The following is a 12,151-nucleotide window of genomic DNA, read 5'->3' on the forward strand; positions in this document are numbered from 1 at the left end:
ATATATATATATATATATATATATATATATATATATATATATATATATATATATATTGTATTATGGTATATATATTGTATTATGGTAATATATTGTATTATGGTATATATATTCAAGACTTAGCATTATCTAGAGATTTCACTCTCTCTCTTCCCCTACTCATCCTTCACGCCATTCCCATTCATTTTCCCTTCAAAGATTGGTCTTCATTTCATCTCCAAGATTTCAAGCAAAGATCCTTCTTTTATTCTTCTTCAAGAAAGATCATGGTAAGATCCTACATTTTCTTGCATTTCCTCCCCTTTGTTGACTATCTTTATGAACTCTTTCCTTCTTTTTCTTGTGGTGGGTTTTGGGTTGATAGATGATCAAGAAGTGATGGTTGCTAGGATGAGCTTAGGATTTATGGTTGCTTGTGGATTGATAAAGCTTCAAGAGGTAACCATCCATGTCTCACTAAACCTATTTTCACTCATGATCTATGTATATGATTTGGTGTTTGGAATTCTGTGAATTTCTTGGGGTTATAGCTTTGTTTTAATGGTCTGTGTACCTATATTGTGGATTGTTGGACTTGTGTTCATTATCCTTTGTATCTAGTTATGTATAAGCAACTCTTGTTATGGATTCCATGATTTATTTGGCTTCTGAGATATGTGATTTGTGTATTCTAAGCATGTTTTGCATTCTGGAATAATTCATCATGTATTCTGTTCTGTCTGGGAGTTTTGGTGCGTTGAGAATGCACTTACGGTGCACACCGGCGGTATAATGTGTCCCGCCAGTGTGTTCCTCAAGTGTAAGGGCGGTAAGGTGCGGCAGAGGGTGGCGATCCGCCCCTTCGTGCAGAAGGGTGTATCGGTGCAGGTTGTTCCGCCAGGGTGATCCGCAAGGTCATTCTGGGTTCTATTTCCAGTAGCCATTTTTGTGATCTGTGATCTTGTTGATTCATTCCCAATTCTGGAACTTGTCTTTGGTATGTTGTTGAGTGTTTCACCTTGGTTATTGAGTATTTATTCATGTCCTTTGGTTCATTTATCTTGATTTGTTGGGTTAGTATTGTTAGTTTATTCCTTGGCTATTGTCTGAACATATATCCTGTGTTCTTTTCTTGAGTTGAGAACTGTTGGTGGAATAATTCTTGGGAGTATGAGTCTGAGGTTAGTATGAGGAGACCTTGAGTCTTTTGAGTATCTTTTGGCTTGTTGAGGGTGAACTAACTATGGGCTTATGCCTCTGTGGAACTAACTGTGGGTTTGTGCCTCTGTGGAACTAACTGTGGGCATCATTTGCCTCTGTAGTAATGGGCATCGTTTGCCTCTGTGGTTGGGATTTTGCCTCTGTGGTAATGGGCATCATATGCCTCTGTGGTTGGGCTTTGTGCCTCTATGGTAATGGGCTTCGTGCCTCTGTGGTTGGGCTTTACGCCTCTGTGTACTAACTTTGGTTTGGTGGTTGGTATGAGCGATAGTATGGCGGTTCGGAGGTTGTAGTTGGGATTCTATTCTCGGTAATGTGTATTTGTTGGTTTCCATTGTAGTTACTTGGTTGAGTTGTATCTCAATTGATATCTTGTTGATTCCTTGTGATTATTCTGTTGGATTTATGGTTCAGTTAGTCTCTTGATTATAGACTCGTTGTCTTGTATATTCATATTACATATTGGTTTCAATTGGAAGAGTCTTGGTTTGTGACTTATTCAACTTATTGTTGTTGAGTCTCTGATTTAAATATAGAACAGTTCGTTGGTGCGTATATTCTATATGTGTGTGTAAACCTATTTACAAACCTTATTATACTATGTATATTCACGAGTGTGAGTGGTTGGTTGCTTAACATTCTTTTGCTAATGATTTCCTAAACTGTTTTCCAGGTATGGAGTAGTTTGAGCCGAGAGCGCGATAGAGATAGTTCTTCTATTTGCTATGCTTAGACTAGTACTCGTTTTAGACATTTGGGCCTGTGTGCTTTAGTATGGATTCTGTATTTACTCTTACAGCTATCTTTATGTTTTTGGATTGACGTTTTATGGATTTTAGCCTGTGCATCTAGGATTGGTTTAACCTAGATGTGGCATGACACCCATTAAGGTTTTAAATGCTTCCGCTATGTTATATGGTTAGTTTATGAGATTTATAGCTTTTGTATTTAAGTTATGCCTATCTCAGCGTGAAAAAGTTGGGGGTGTCACAGTTACTGTAGTACCCCGTAAATCCGTTCGAGCCTTGAGACCGGTAATTAATTCCACCGGGCGACTTATTTGATTTAATTGGGCTTAGTCTTTCCAATTGATATATATATATATATATATATATATATATATATATATATATATATATATATATATATATATATATATATATATATATATATATATTCTTGGAAGATTAACTCCTTACAAACTAGTAGTATAATGAATAATGTGTGACCCATTTTATAAGGGCCCATTATTTTATGTCTTACCCTAGTTAATACATACATAATATATGTAATGATCTTTCCCTACTAATATAAAAGTCTTGTACTTGCAACCCTATTTCCCTTTTCATTCCCTGCAAGAATAATCCATCCTACTCCTTTCACCTCTAAAGAACCCTAAAGTGAATCCTACACTTTCATCTTCAAGATTCAAGTCAAGGTTGCTTTTTTAGGATTGTTAAGGCTTGGGTAAGTGTCTATCTCTAGGAATATACCTTGCATTATGTTATTTTCATAATCTTTATACAAGTTATTATGTTATTCTTTTGGGGATCTTTTGGGGAAAATATGATCAAGGTGGAGGTGAAGCTTTGTGAGGAGGTTTGAGAGTTCTTGGGTGAAGTGTGCTTCAAGAGGTAACCACTATGTCCACCAAAATCTACTTTCACACTCTCAATCTATGATATTATTTGGTGTATTGGAATCCTGATGATTTCCTTGCTGTTAGCCTATTTGTTGTTGTTTGTGAAGTCATTTTGATGGATTATGGACTTGTGTTCTTGATCCTTTGTTTATTGATGTTTATGGATATTTATTGGTATGGATTCCTTGTTTATTTGGCTTCTGGGAGTTGTAATCTGAACATTTTGATCCTAGTTTTGCATTCTGATCTGAACATTGCGTATTCTGTCTAAGTCTGTGATCTGAGGTTTGGGTTTGCCCTTGCGGAGTACCCCAGCGGTATAATGTGTCCCGATGGAGTCTTCCGTAAGTGGTTCACGGTGAGGGATGGCGGAAGAGAGGGTTCCGTCGAGGTAGTCTGCTCCCTTCTTGCGGAGGAGAGTGGCGGAGGGCGGAGTTCCGTTGGAGGGTTCCGTTAGTTCTGCTGGAGTTCTGTTCCAGTGAGCTATTTATTCTGTGGTCTGTTTGTTTGGTTGTTTCCCCTTTAATTTTGAACCTTGTTGGAGTATTTTGTTGGGTATTTTACCATGTCTTTGGAGTATTTATTCATATCTCTTGGTCCATCTTTTGAATCTCTTGCTTTGTTGAATCCTTGATTATATTATCTGGGAGTTGGTTTGTGTTCATAATCTGAAATGAACACTCTGAGTGGTGGTTCTTCGGTTGGGGTTGAGGTTGGATGTGGAAGGTGGATCTTTGAGTATCTTTGTGTATTTTGGGGCTTCATTTGCCATTGTGTATATGGGCACTATTTGCCATTTGTGTATATGGGCACTATTTGCCATTTGTGTATATGGGCACTAATTGCCATTTGTGTATATGGGCACTATTTGCCATTTGTGTAGTTGAGGACTATTTGCCTCTATGTATTCAGGCACGATTTGCCTTTGTGTATTTCGGGCACCATTTGCCTTTATGCTTCGGGCATTATATGCCTCCGTGAATTGAGTTTGGGTTTGATGTTTGGTCTGAGGGTTGGTGTTGGTTGGAGGGTAAGGGTTAGTGCTTATCCTTAGGTTGAGGTCTGTTTGGTCTCTTATTTGATTCTTGAGTTATATCATATCTCGTTGGTTGTTGATTATTCTTGGATATATTCTTGTTGGTCGTTTCTTATGAGTATTCTATTGAATCCTTGATTCTGTTGATATCTTGTTGTCTTGTGCAATTCAATTGAATATTGATATTGTTGAGAAGTCTTGGTTTATCCTTTATTCAGCGTGTTGTTGTTGAGTATCCGATTTTACATATTGAACAGTTCATTGGTGTATATATTCTATATGGGTGTGTAAACCTATTTACAACTTATTATATATCTATATTTCCTTCCGAGTGTGAGTGGTGGTTGCTTAGCAGTCTTTTGCTAATGGTTTCTTGTATGTTTTCCAGGTATGCAATAAGTCTAAACGAGAGCGCGTTAGAGCTTATCTTTATGAGGAAGCTTAGACTAGTCGTTGATGTTTTAGCCTTTATGTTTGGGCCTGTGTGCCAATGATGAGACTATATACTCTTGTTTAGATTTCAGATGTTTTGATATTACTTGAGGATTATATCTATACAGTTCAGTTCTTTTGGTTAGCCTGTGCATCTAGGCCGTGCTTTCTCTTACCTAGATGTGGCATGATACCCCTTTAGGTTATAAATCGCTTCCGCTATGTATGTTTGATAGTTGAGATAGACAGCTTTTGCGTTAAAGTTTAGCTATCTCGGCTTGTGAAAAGTTGGGGTGTCACAGTTACTCCAGAGATTATTGATGTCATTGATACAACTGATTTCATTCCAGCTGTGAGACTCCAGAGCTGATTGGTGCTTTGATCATGCTCTTTTGTCAAGTTGTGACACTTAGTTTCCTAGTGCTTCTACCTTCTTGTGCTTAAATGCGCATTGTTTAATTCCCACGACTATCCTTAGAGAAAGACAACCCAAGCAAAGATTTCATCCTACTCAACGTACTTTTCATCCATCACTTACTATGATTATCATGTGGTTAATGTATCTTTCCTTCCCACTACCTTGCACTGCAGATCACGCACATCCTTTGCTAGTTCCACAATCTTCAAGGCTTGGGCTCCCCAGGAAAGTTTCGGTGATTCATCACTACTCTCCTCAACTACATCCAGAAAAATTGCAACATATTCTACTCTCCGGTGTGTAAGTACCATGATTTGTCATTCCGAGAGAATGAGTGTTTTACAATGGGAAAATTCGATATGTTTTACCCCTTGAGAGGGAATATTGATATGAGAGGACTTGGAGTCTTATGATTGTAGCAAAAATGAGATGAGTGTACGGGTGTGAAATGTCATCCTTAGGGTATTGGGGGTTATGGCATGCAATATGCAATCACAAGCAACTATGCACTAACATAAGGAAATCAACAAGAAGCTAAGCTATCCATAACAAGTTTTTAAGCGTATGGTAACTAAACTAAATAGTAAAAACACTTATAAACAAGAGATAAACATGAAATAAAGAAATATGACTCAAGTTAGGGAGCATTATCATCTATATGCAAAACACAACCTAAGGATTGGGGAAAAATCACACAACCAAGGAATTGAGGGAATGCACGTAGGAATCCTAGTCTATAAGTCACTCTCGTGATAAATAAAAAAGGATTAGAACAAGGAATTATCCCACTCTGGTGATGTATCAATTCCAAGTTCTTCAAGAACACAAAGCATCAAGAACTCCCAATTTCCCCCATTTTCATATGAGGCCGAGTTGGCTGGAGCAAGTTTCTCGAGCAGACTTCCCGACCTCTGTGTTGGATCCTCCGACCATGCACTTTATTGATCGTGGTATAAATTCATGGGCTGGCTGGAACAAGTTTCTTATTTCTCTACTCTAATCATCGCCGCCGTCGAACCGCTTCTCCACCACACTTCATCACCATTGTCGTCAACTTCATCCGATGGTGAGACCTCGTCTCTGCAGCCTCAGACAGGGTTGCGTGCAAGAAGAGTGCTGGTTGCTTTGGAAGTAGGAGAAGGCAGAAATCGAAGATTGCATGCAGTCTGGTTCGTGGCGAGTAGGGGTGGAGCGTGAAAGTAGAGAAAATAGCAATTAAATAATTAGAAATTACATGCAATCTGATTGATGGAGGTGGTAGTGGAAGGAGAGAGACGCGATAGAACCAAAGGAAAAGAAAAACGAAAAAGGGAAGAAATGAAACAATAACAGATCATTGCTAATGCTTGGACTTACGTCGGATACCAGGCAAGTCACGTTTGCATGCAATTGCACGGTCTTGACCGTCTCGGCTTGACCTCACCGTGTGTTAGTCACCATGCCGCGATTTATCAGCCGAGCGGTTCTCGACTTGTTTAGCGAAGCTCCGGACTTGTGGTGATCGTCATTTACCTTATGAGCAGCTAAGGCTATTATTGGAGCATGCTGCTTGAAGAGCAGTGATACGTGGTGAGGTGTGATAAGAGATATGAAATGAAGGGTGATGTTAAAACGAAGAGTCTTGAACTCCCCGAGTGTCGTGTCTCACGTGGATGGCAAATTGGAGAATGTAGGTTTCCTATCTTTTATGGTTTAGATAACACTAAAGATGAAAATATAGAGATTGATAAAGTAAGGTAGTGAGAATGCAAAGGTTGGAGTAAGGTTTTAAGAAATAAATGTGAAATGAAGGCGGATGGGGGCTAGAATGTCGTGGAGAATGGTTCAAAGCGTACGGGAGAGATTTGATTTCCCTTGAGATATGATTGAAGGAGCTTGGAACACTGTCCTGAGTGACGTCACACTCAAGCTCCCAATCCTCAGTCGATTGGGGAATTTTGTCGAACACTTTGTCTACAAGTTCCCTCCGGATCTCATCTTCTCAGATTGAGAGCGGGAGATGTGGGTAGTAGGCTCCCATCCCTTTGCGATATCTCGCCAAAGGGATGATCCTATATTCTTGAAGAGATCGGGGCCCTCGATCTAACAAGTTCATCCAAAACATACACACAATTTCAACAATCCCAAAGAAATCAAAACTCATTCAATAATTTAAGATCATGAACACCAAGTCTCCATTCTTCCTAGCCCCTTTCCTAAGGACTAGCCCTTCATAGGCTTCAATAACATCATTTCATTCAAATAGCAAAGCATATTTACAAGATCAAAGTAAAAAGCAAATATCTTTAGGAAAATGAAAGGGCAAGAGAGAATTCCAAAGAGAAATCAAATAGCAATGAAAGAGTTTACCCAAAAGGATTCCAAAGCTTTGGAGATCCAAGTTTTTCTTCTCCAAGGAGTTCTTCCTCCTCTCACTAATCCTATCTAACCCTAATCTAAAATGAGAAATGAAAAATTGAAAAAAGACTCCTCTCTCCCAGCTGAAATGTCCCTTTTATACTAAAATATCGCGGAAGGTTATGGTGCCCGTCCACGCCAATCCACACGCGTGTGGGCAGGCGTGGATGCTCACTGGAATAATTCCACGCACGCTCACACGCGTGGTGAGGCTTGTGGACGAGAATTTCTCCGTTTTCGTTTCCTTTGTTGTTTTTGGCTTGGTCTTTGCGTGTACCTGTTTGGATTGGTTCTTCTCTATATCGTTCATGCTTTCCTTGGTTGATTTCAGCCTTTGATCCTGTGGAATCTCTTAAAACATATCACACAAAGCTCTTTTGCAATTTGTTAGCAAAATATCATGAAAATACATAGTTGCACCTTTCAAATCTTTGTTTTGGCAAGAAATCACTACAACAAACCGTGTTTTTAGCGACATATACTTAGCAGCGGTTATATATAACCGCCTCTAAATAATTATTTCGAGGCGGTTATATAAACCACTGCTAATTTAATATGTAAACTTAAATAATTAATTGTTAGCTACAATTATATGTGGCGGTTCATCATAACCGCCACTAAATAATTAAAACACTAATAAATCAGTAAATAATAATAATAATAATAGTAAATCAGTAATTGTTCTCGCCTTCTTCACCGACCATTTTCTCTGTCTTCTTCGATCACACCCTCCATTTTCTGATTTCTCCGTCTTCTCCGATCGCTCTTCCCTGCGATTCCGGCGGCCGCCTCTTCCCTGCGATTCCACCTCTTCTCTCGCCGCCGCTCATCTTCAAATCTTCTCAACCCTCACTCACCGCTCATCGCTCATCGCTCACTGTTTTTTTCCTCATGTCGAACCAAGCTCCGAGAAGCTATCCTCTCAATCTCAAGCCCCCAAGCTCGCCAGTTAGTCACCGCTCCGTCTCGTCCCGTCGCCGGCGTCGACGCTTAACCGGACTCCTCTGCCACCTAGAAGCTTCAAACATCTTTTGAACTAATATCGTAAGTGTTGTTTCTTTCAAATTCTTTTTTTTTTTAATTTAATCTGTATATAATCTCTAGAAGAATTTGTATTTATTCACACTGCAAATGTATCTTTTTTAAATCACAGCAACTACAGAATAGTAATTTGATTCTCGACTTCATTTGCGAGTTAATGAGCTAGGGATTTTGCGTTTTGGGGATTTTTTTCATGGGTAATTGTAGGTTGTGGTGAGGATCAGGTCTATGCATTAATTACTGTTTTGAGCTCAAATATGTTCTTGATTGGATGCTTATGTTATCTACTTAGTTTAATTTGCTCAACTTGAGAAAATGTTTGAATTGGGGTATTGATTTTCACAACTTGTTCTGTGTAAATGAGGAGGATGTATTTCAATCAGTTGGGATGGATCCCTTTGGTTAAGGATGCATTGGCAGGTTATAACACATCACTCTTGGCTTATGGACAGGTAGTGTATGATAAGCTGATTTTTATCCTCATCTTTTTATGTCCTTGATTCTTAGGTCTTTCTATATATTAGTAGAAGTACTTACATTTGGTTAATTGTTACCAGACCGGGAGTGGAAAGACATACACATTGTGGGGACCTCCCAGTGCAATGGTTGAGACTCCATCAACCAATCGTCTTCAGGGCATTGTTCCACGCATTTTTCAGATGTTGTTTGATAACATTCAAAGAGTAAGTCTGCCATTTTGGCCCTTTCTTTTGTCATGTTAAAATGCAAAGGAAGTATGGAATAGGGCATTCCTGATTTTTTTTTGACTATTTAGGAGCATGAGAATTCTAAAGATAAACAAATAAGTAACCAATGCCGTTGTTCATTCCTTGAGGTAAATTACGTTGACACCTTGGACGTATTCTTATACTGGTGTTGAGATATGTACTAAGTAGCTTACTGACTGTTGCAGGTATACAATGGCCATATTGGGGATTTACTTGATCCTATGCAGAGGAATTTGAAGGTAAAAATTCTGCATCCTTTCATGCAAGCAAAAAGTTAATTTCAAAATTTTGTTATGCTATTCTTCATTAGTGTGTATGGTAATGAGAATGAAGTCTTTGGTTGTAATGCTTCAAATAAAGGATGACACCAAAAATGGATTTTATGTTGAGAATCTGACAGAGGAATATGTGAGCACATATGAAGATGTCACACAGATTTTGATTAAGGTAAGAAACATCAATAAATTTGACATTGTCTGTAATTTATAGTTCTTTAATTTATGTTTTTATTTACACTTTCACAAGTGATTCTAGTGTTACTTGATCCCATGTAATGTTGATTTGGTTGCGTACCACTGTGCAGGGTCTTTCAAGTAGAAAGGTTGGGTCAACAGGAGTAAACTCAAAAAGTTCAAGGTCTCATGGTGTGTTCACATGCATCATTGAGTCCTGGCGCAAGGTATTGTCATGATCTTTTAGGTTACAATACATGTGCCATTGACTTTCTTTACACACTATTTAGATGGGTAGGAAGTGAGGTTAAGGAAATGTGAGGGAATACAAATAATGTATAAGGTGCCAAAATTATGATATTATGTCAAGATTACTTATTCATCTATATGAATGTATTAGGAGAACTCATCAAAGTGCTTTGGTAGTTTGAAGACAAGCAGAACTACCCTTGTTGATCTTGCTTGATTTGAACAAAATATACTTGAAGATGCTGGTTGACAATCTATAAAGAAAGGAAAATTCGTGAAGAAGTCTACTGTCACAATTGGGGTATGTCTAATACATAGATATCAGTTGTTTGATAATCTTTTGGTGGCAACTGCACCAATTTCATTTTACTTATTGTCCTTGACATATTTTCGAATTTGCAGCTTCTAGAATGGAATGGTAACAGAGATTGTGAACAAGAGATTGTTAAAGAAATCCAGGGAGAGGTCGATCACGATGATAGGGGCAAATGCTTTGATATGGTAGAAAGGGATTCCCTTCCTACATAAATTGAAAATCTAAAGAGCAAACTGCAGCCATATACTGATGACCCTATGAACAAATCAACCGAAAGAGCGTGGACCTCTTTGTTGTTGCAATCAATTCAATTGGGAAAGAGTGGTGCATATGCAAAAGGTTGTAGTGAGAAAGAACTTGAGGCAGAAAGGCAGAGATGGACCGAGATGGAGAGTGAATGGATTTCTCTAACTGATGAATTGAGAATCGATCTTGAGTCCATCCGCCAACGAGCAGAGAAGGTGGAGATGGAGTTGAAACTTGAGAAGTGTACAGAGTAGTTGGATGATGCACTTCAAAGATCTGTCATTTGATGTTGCTTTTGAATACTATGCTCAAATATTAATATATTATTGAATACTATTGAATGTTACAACTGATTTTCTTTCCAATTAAATGCGTATATAGAGTTTATTTGTGATTGCAATACACATTTTAATGAAAAGATTTTTGAATAAATATAATTAAATGATAATTATAAAAATAAAATAATTTAATTATAAATAAAGAAAAACATTTAGCGACACTTAATAACCGCCACTAAAATTTAAAGGAATAAACTAATAGTTATATTTAGTGGCGGTTAGAGAACCGCCGCTAAAAGCAAAGTAAACTACCTTATATTTAGCGGCGGTTTCAAAACCGCCGCTAAATGCAATGCTGATCAACAATTCCCGCACTTGTCTAAAACCGCCTCTAAATCCTTCGCGACACACTATTTAGACACGGTTGGAGAACCGCCTCTAAATAGTTTAATGGCGGTTTTGGACCGTCTCTAAATAACAAATTAACCGCCTCTAAATAACCTTTTTGGTGTAGTGAATCAACTTAATTAGTTCTAGATAGTTAGGTACTTTTGGCGTCTATCACTGCTACCGGACATTTTTCTGCTCTCTCCAAGAATAAGTGATTGTTTCCCAGTCTTCTTCAAACAGGTCACGTAATCGAGTGTGTAATTAATCATCATGCTCGGGCAAGAAGGAAGAAAAAATAATGGAGTCCTCATGAGAAAAATATTTCGATGATTAGCACGAGCTCAAGTCACCCGCCGAATCCGCAACAGTTACCTAGCCCTCCGAGCGTATTGACCTGAACCTCCTAACATGTATGGCACTGATTGCCGGTTATCTAGTGTGCTCATGTACAACAATGTTTATGATCCTGCGTGTTCCAATTCCCATCAGGGTGAGATTCGGAAATGGACTCACTTCATGCACTCACTGGGATTCCTCCAGGGATTTACAAACTTTTCACAACTTGCCTGGCGACCGGTGAGGACAACAGTAAGGAGAACTTCAGGAATTTTGATGGTCGGTAAAGGAGAAAATATTCCCAGTAGTTGTTAATTAATCCTTATCAAAGTGGCTGTTGATTCTCAACTGTCAGCAAGCTCGGTTTTGGTTATATCTGTTTGTGGGAATTGGTCGTTGTCGACCACGGTTCAATAATGCCAACCTAAGCAGCTGTGGAGGCCCCGTTAAGTACCGATGCATGTTGACGACCTTTCTCCTCATCGTTAGTGTCTGGCCACGGCCCCACTAGCATGTTAGAAACCTGATCGGAATCATTGGTTCGACGGAACATGGAGACATGCTCCAAGTCAGCAACGACTGTCAAAGCTTCAGAGTTCCCGGGCGTGGGCGATATGCATCTGAAGTATAAATTATTCGGAATCATCGGCGACCAAAATAACTCCATTGATGTGACTAAATCGATTTCTAACCTCAGCTAGCAAAGCTCCAGGTTTCCAACATTAGTTGGCTAGCTCCGGGCTTCTAACCTCAACCTTCGCCGGAAATTTGGTCGGAAAATTTAACGGCAGGACCAAATGTGATACAAAATGAATAGTCAGTCATGCACTTAATTTGAAAATGTTAATAGTCAAGGACCAAATGTGATACAAATTGAATAGTCATGCACCTAATTTGAAATTTTTAATAGTCAAGGACCAAAATTGATACATATATTATAGTTGAGGGACTAAAAATGATAGCTCATTTGTTAATCACCCTCCGGGGCTG

This window comes from Ipomoea triloba, chromosome 10, assembly GCF_003576645.1.
Source record: "Ipomoea triloba cultivar NCNSP0323 chromosome 10, ASM357664v1".
In the NCBI taxonomy this organism is placed as follows: Eukaryota; Viridiplantae; Streptophyta; class Magnoliopsida; order Solanales; family Convolvulaceae; genus Ipomoea; species Ipomoea triloba.